Raw genomic sequence first — 7,848 nt, forward strand, 5'->3', positions numbered from 1 at the left:
TAGGGTTGCAATATGAATAAATACAGAACGTTGTTTTGATTAAAGAAGAAGAAGCATCCCAAACAGCATTGCTCAGAATATTGTGTTATTTATACAGGTGAAAATGCATGCTTGAAAGCTTTCTTTTTCCCCAGGTAGGTCTACATTACACACTTGCATTGGCGCAGCTACACTGATATAGCTGCACCGCTGTAGTGGTTCTGATGAAGACTTTCTAAGCTGACGGGAGAGAGCTCTCCTGTCGACTTAATAACTCCACCTCTGTGAGAGGTGGTAGCTATGTCAGCAGGAGAAGCTCTCCCACCAACAGAATGTTGTCTACACAGGGTGTGTGTGTGTGTGTGTGTGTGTGTGTGTGTTACAATCGGTATTACTACGATGCTTAGGGATGTGGATTTTTCACACCCCTGAATGACGTAGTTATACCAAAATAAGTGTGTAGTGTAAATCTAGCCTCTGTCTCTAAATCCAGCCTTGCTGTGTTTGGTAGCTGTGTTTCCCAGGCTCCCAAAGTTACTCTATATCCTATTCTGGTTAGGTAAAAATAAATAAATGGCTGTTTGCCTTCTAGCACAGGTTATTAGCTATCGTTGAAGCCAGAAAGCCCATGTCCACTGCCCTTTTTTCTCACTCACAACCACCCCAGGCAGGAGTTGAACACTAACAGATAACACATTCAAACTGACCAGTTCAGCTGTTCCTCTCTCACTGCTACCATGCCATCCCCTTCTCCTCAGATGTTATTGAAGACCCCCCTTCCCTCTCACTGGCAACTGAGTACTGCTCTGCTGGCTCCTCCTCCACCTCCCTTCCCTTTGATTGACAGCTCAATTGTACTGCTTTCTTTCTCCTCCCCCATCCTGGAGGCAACTCCATTGCCTTTGTTCCATGCCCTCCAAACCCTTCTTCTCTGACAGTGCTACTTTGCCTGATGCATTCAGCCCACCCTTAGTATCCCACTCCCACCACCCACTTACTCAGCTCTTTCACTCATCCTAGGCAACAGGATTTTTACGTTCCAGTTTTCTTTCCATGGAGGAATCCAGAATTAATCCCCTTGTTCCATAGATAGGCTCAAAGAAAAAGAGTAGAGAGACTCTTTTAAAGAAAGAAAAGGGAGGGGAGGACACAGGAAGGTTTGAAAAAATGAGATGTGGGGTGTGACAGAGGAGAATGCAGACTTTGTTGGGATATTTATTACATTGTTAAATCCAGGGAGACTTTTAAGAGGATTTCTTTTCTATTGTAGCTTCACATTTACTTCGAATATTTTGGTATTGAATTGTTTCTTCATGCTGGAGTGTATAACTGGAATTGTTATATATTATCTGCGTGTTTTGTAGTTAAATTAAAATCTTGGGCCAGATCCTCAGTGGACATAAATTGGCATAAATACAACATTGACTTCAGTGGACCAATTGATACCTGCTGGAAATCTGCCCTGTTGTCTTTATCTGCAAATATTGAGGAGGGTTTGTTGCTGCTCTTAGTAGATAGGTAGAATGTGAACCAATTTATGACGCAGTGAAACTAAGACCATTAGGATGTGTGGTAATTTTGGAAGACATCAGTCAGAGATTGGTCTAGTTGTGGCTCTGTAGCCAACCCACCTGTATGAACATTTAGCATAAAGACCTGTTTTTGCAGAAATATGAATACCTATTCCATGGGTACTGAAGCCTGGGTGTTATACTATGGCATATGCTAAATTATACCTCTCTTTTTAGAGCCCAATCTTGTAAACACTTACAACTAAGTGTATCTTTAATCCTGTATATAACCCTATTGATTTCAAATATCGGAGGAGGTATTACCACTGTATACAGCATTAGTGAGACCACTAATAGTGTGTCCAGTTCTGGTGTTCACACTTGAAAAAAGCTATGAGAAATTGGAAAGGATTCAGAAGATAGCTACAAAAATGGCGTGAAGTCTGGACAACTTCTTTACACTGAGAGACTCAAGGAGTTCAATTTGTTTAGTTTATCCAAGAGAAGGTTAAGAGGTTAAGACTTTGTTGCAGTCTGAAAGTAATTACATGGGGGAAAAACGTTTCTGATGGCTGAGGGCTCTTTAATTTAACAGACAAAGGCATAACAGGAACCAATTGCTGGACACTAAAGATGGATGAGAACTAGACATAAGGCACACATTGTTAACTGTGAGGGTAGTTAGCCATTGGAACAACTTACCTAGGGATGTGAAGGATTCTCAATCACCTGAAGCTGTCAAATGAAGAGTGGATATCTTCTGAAAGCCCAACCAGATGTGGGCATGTTGCAGGACTCGGTGAAATTCTATGATGTGGGTTATGCAGGAGCTCAGACTAGATGATCATAATGGTCCCTCCTGGCCTTAAAATCTATTAATCAATTACTCTGCAAAGATATATATAATAGCAACTGTTTCTAGGATATCATTAAGTTGACTCCCTCATTGGACAAAGAAAGAAAAGGAAAACAAACAGAGCATGTGCCCTTCTCAGTGGTGTAGCACACATGCCATATCAATCCAAAAGATCATGATTATGACCAATATTGTTTTAAAAATCCCTCTTTTTTGGCTTGAGAGTTTTCTGCAGCTAATTATGAAATCCTTAATATTAAATATTCAGGAACACTTATTTTTGAATACTTTTAGTTTAATTCAGATTCTTTGAAATTTTAATATCTTGCTTTAATATTTAATGTCAGCCTTGGCAGGCATATAGAAATGCAAAATCTATTCTTTGAACAAAACAAATCACAGATGTAGGAAGAGGCTGCTTTTGACCCCCTCCCCCATCTTGAAATGATTAGTAGACATGTGCAGATCTTTGGATGTTTTTTTTCCTAGGGATGTTTAAAGGTATAGGTCATTGCAATAATTTCAAGTAACCTCATTCTGTCTTCTCCGTAATGTATCTACCCTGCATTTACAGGAATATATTGTAGTTCCATATCCTCAGGTATGCCAAATGATTCTCTCTCTATAAGCTAATCTCTTTTTCCCCTAATTAACAAAGAATATGATATTTTAAAAACTGGCAGATTCTATTTCGGAACTTCTGAATCATTCTCATCTATCAAGTTGTGTCTGAACTGCATTGTATCCAGACTTTCTACCATTTTTCAATTAGGTCTGACACTTCAGGAGACACGGTATATTCTTAAAGGGTACACAGAATACAAAGGACATATAGATTCAAACAGTAAATTAAATGGAAAGGTAAATTATCCAGAGTCTTTGTGGAGAAAGAGCAAACACATTACCCTTGTGCCTTTTGTTTACTGATCTGATGTCAAACAGGTTACTTTCATGAAACATAACCTAGTTAGCAAGTTGCAGCAAGAGACTGTAAGGAGCCTGCTGAGAATAACATCTGCATTAGTATTCACTTGGCACCAAAAAGATGCCATTCGTATCTGTTCATTTATAACATTAATTATATATAATAATTCTAGGTTTTAGTTAATCCATAGATATAGGGTACTGTAAGATTGCTCAATTCATATGTCAGCCCTAATTAAAACCTCTCTTAGCATTTGTTAAAATCTGGCTCAACTGTTTAACGTCTTTTATAGCATGGTACCTTCAAATGAAAAATACCATGCACTCTTTTTTCCCCCCTTTTTGTAGTTTCAGTTGTCTAATTAATAAGACCCATTAATTTGTGAGCACCATTCAAACGGAAATGAGTAATACAGGCTTTGTAAAATTTTCTAAGGACCTAAATTAAAGTCAGGGTCCATAAGAAGCACTTAGAAAAAAAAATTCACAAATTGAATTTGCCTTGTACTTAACAGGCATAGGTGAGCCTGTAGTTACATGAAAACTGAATGTACCTTGGGAAAAAGGGTTCGTTTTAAGGATACAGTATGAAACTGACAAAGATCCTCTAGAGGATTTTGCACGCCATCTTATTCAGAAAAGTAAAGGTGAATGAGCCAAATCACTAGGTGCTAAGTGTGAAAGAGCAAGTAAATATGTGTGAAAATGCAAATTAGCAGGAAGATTATAATTACAAAGATTCTCTGGGCAGGACATCACACATACACCAGTAGCATATTTAGATATTGTTCTTATATCTCACTGACTGACTGGCAACACCTTGCCCTTTATACACCCACGAGGGCCTGACAGACAACATTCTAGGAGGTTCGAGGAAAATGTAGTTCTCAGAAAATCTGAAAAATTCCTCAAAATTCTACAACAGTCCAGAACATTCTATGTGGTTAGTGAAAAATGAATAAACATATGGGATATTTGAAATATTTTACTTCAAACATTCTATTTTCCATTTTGTCACTGACAACAAAAATAGCACCCCAGGCCTGGTGTCCCCTCCTCCCCCAAGCTTGGCACCCCAGCAGTTGGCTGGGTCACCTGCCCATAAATTAATTCCTGACTAAGACCCACTAACAGCAACCTCAGTAAGAGTTCTTTCAATGTCTAAAAGAAAACATGCTCATTTTACTCATTGTTGTCTGATCTTTAGGAGATTAATATTATTCATAGAATCCTAGGATATTAGGGTTGGAAGGGACCCCATGAGATCATCTAGTCCAACCCCCTGCTCAGCAAGACCTCCCCAACTAAATCATTCCAGCCAGAACTTTGTCAAGCTGGACTTTAAAAACCTCTAAGGATGGAAATTTCACCATCTCCCTAGGTAACCCATTCCAGTGCTTCACCACCCTTCTAATGAAAAAGCTTTTTCCTAATATCCAACCTAGACCTCCCCAACTGCAACTTGAGTCCATTGTTCCTTGTTCTGTCATCTGCCACCACTGAGAACAGCCTAGCTCCATCCTCTTTGGAACTTCCCTTCAGGTAGTTGAAGGCTGCTATCAAATCCCTCATCACTCTTCTCTTCTGCAGACCAAACAAGCCTAGTTCCCTCAGCCTCTCCTCATAAAACATGTGCTCCAGCTCCCTAAGCATTTTCGTTGTCCTTCGCTGGACTCTCTCCAATTTATCCACATCCTTTCTGTAATGGGGGACCCAAAACTGGACACAGTACTCCAAATGTGGCCTCACCAGTGTCGAATAGCGGGGCATAATCACTTCCCTCGATCTGCTGGCAATGCTCCTACTAATGCAGCCCAATATGCTGTTAGCCTTCTTGGCAATAAGGGCACACTTGACTCATATCCAGTTTCTTTTCCACTGTAACCTCCAGGGCCTTTTCTGCAGAACTGCTGCCTAGCCAGTCTGTCCCCAGTCTGTAGCAATGCATGGGATTCTTCCATCCTAATTGCGTCATTGTTAAACTTCATCAGATTTCTTTTGGCCCAATCCTCCAATTTATACTGTATTGTTTGTATAATATGGGTTATATGCCCACCAATTAATCTGACCAGAATATAATAAGCTTCTTGTCCCAGAATCAGGCTATACAGAGTTTTGCAAGGACCCTCAGGATGTATGACATGGACAGTTACACTGAGAACAAAATACAGCCTTAAAGACTTTTATTTAGATAACATGGAATAATAATCAAATGGAAAAATAATCATTCAGAATTACAAAGGCAGTAAATATTATTCTAGAGGTACTTGTGGCATTATACACCATTAAGGTTTCTAGATTAGTGTACTCACACCCTTCCTTGATAATCTGGTGGTGGGAGACAAAGGATCAGCCTTGCCTCTGGCATGGCAAGAGGGTCTGATGGGCCAGATTCCTCAGTTCCAACTCTGTACAGTGGACACAGGTCTGAGAACAGTGCAAAGGCCCAATCTTGGTTTAAAGCCAGTTTAGACAAGGGCCAATCTTGGGCCCTTGTTTAAACTGGCTTTAAGCAGTGGAGTCTCTGCTTGGGTTGGGAGTTAAAACTGAATTCTCCACCCCTCACACCAGGAGTACTAGTGCAGCTGCTAACAGAGCCTTTGTGCTGGAGTAGCTGCTGCTAGGTCCCCCTTCAGTTAGTGATCCTTTGGCTGCAGCAGTGGTGTGTGTAGTCAAAGGATAAAGCATTTACATGACCTATTTGCTGCCTGCTCTGTGCAATGGAATTGTGGTCATGTATCTCAGTGTAGGGCCTTCTGCATCTTTGGAATGTGGGAATTTGACTCCAAAAGAATACATTTAAGTTGCTGGAACATTCAAAACTTTTCACTAGTTATAGGGTCTGTTAACAGTGTGGATATTAAACATAAGCAAGTGTCTTTAACAATTCATGTGTCTTAACTTAAACTATTACATGGCCTGTAGTAATAGCCTAACTCAACTAACTTTTGCAATTCTATTTGGGAATTGGTCCAATATTGCATACCACCTAATAGTGGTGGCATGATTTGTGTGTGTGAAGATGAAGGAAGGAAAGGAGAAGAGGAGTTTTTCTTTTTTTAAATCCAATGATTTAGAGTTTCCTCTTCTCACTGGTTATGACAGAGGTTATGACATTGCAGTGAGTATTCTCACAGAAATGGCCTGGAGGTAATAGTTATATGTTTCACAGCAGTGCTGAAGTAGTTTTTCCCCCACCACTCTCAGCTAGATAAGGAAACAAACAAAAAGAACTATTGCAATCTTTAATTCAAGCCATCTGAAAAAAAAATACATGTTTAAAGATTAAAAGGAAAACCATGTATTCCCCTTTTCTTGGTCTTAATTTGGGAGGGAAATAAAGAAAATGGCAGGGAAAGCTTGCACTAAGAATCAGACTGTTTCTATTATACTGCCAAAAAAACCAAAACTAGATGGCACAATGGATGAACACACCCGCCTTTCACCTCTGGTGTTCTGGGTGCAAATTCCTTTTCAATCACAAATAGAAGTGAGTTTAGTCATTTCACCCTAGCTCCTCCACAGTGGAATACTTTTCATGAAACTTGGTATGACTGCCTGTCTAACAGGAGAGGGACCAAAGAAATAACAGAGAAGTTTGTGAGTGTAAGATCGAAGTGTATTAGCAGTGCTATGTAGGGAAGTTTGTACAATGCTTGCCTGTGCTATGTCTGATCTCTAGTTTGTGCTGTTTAGTCACTTCCATGGGATCCATATACAAATGTGTATTTGTTTAATGGAAAATAATCTCCAGGCTTTCCTAAACCACAGGCTTGTAGGCCCTAATTCTCCTTCCACGGATGTCAATGTAAGTCTCCCCAGTGGTTCTAGTCCCTGAAGGTTAGATGAGAGCATAGGAACAAGCCCTTTGCAAAAAAGATACGATGAGTGATCTTTACATTTTAAAATTATTTCTTTAAGTGTTTTGGGGCAAAATTCTCGACTCTCTCAATCTGTGCAGTAACCTTTCCCAGAGTGTTTAATTCTGTACTTAGATATAAGGTCAAAGCCCTTAGCCAAACTTTTTATTTCAGAAGAACTAAGTATCTAGTCTGCAAACTTATTGAGAGAAAAATCTTGAAGGGAGAAGTGCTTATCAGTGCCTCTTGACTAACATTACTACAATCTCAATTTAAAAGGAGCGGATGTTAAATCTGATGTAGATCACAATTGTTCTAGGAAGCTGAGTTACTAAGGATAATTAACTTTTTAAATTAATTTTTAATATGTACCCTTTTACATTATATTCACATGCAAGACGGTGGTTAACACTATGAAATAAAGAGCTCAGAACACACCTATCAAAACTGCAAAGTCAAAAATGACTATACAGTAAATGCTCTGGAACTGGTCCACAAAGTAAAGCATCTACAGGGAAGACAAACCTGTAATCAAACATCTCTACCATATTGTATGAATATAAATAATATAAAAGATAACATTTTAACTCTGTACCTCTTACTGAAAGCACAATCAACATTCATGTATACAGCTGGGGGAGGAAAATTTTGTTGAGTCAGATAAACAATACAAATCCTTCAAATCCTTTTATGTGAAAATAAGACCCCATAATCTTTT

This window comes from Emydura macquarii, unplaced genomic scaffold (assembly GCF_026122565.2).
Source record: "Emydura macquarii macquarii isolate MOO-44397 ecotype Brisbane River unplaced genomic scaffold, CSIRO-AGI_Emac_v2 contig_2481, whole genome shotgun sequence".
Classification (NCBI taxonomy): Eukaryota; Metazoa; Chordata; order Testudines; family Chelidae; genus Emydura; species Emydura macquarii.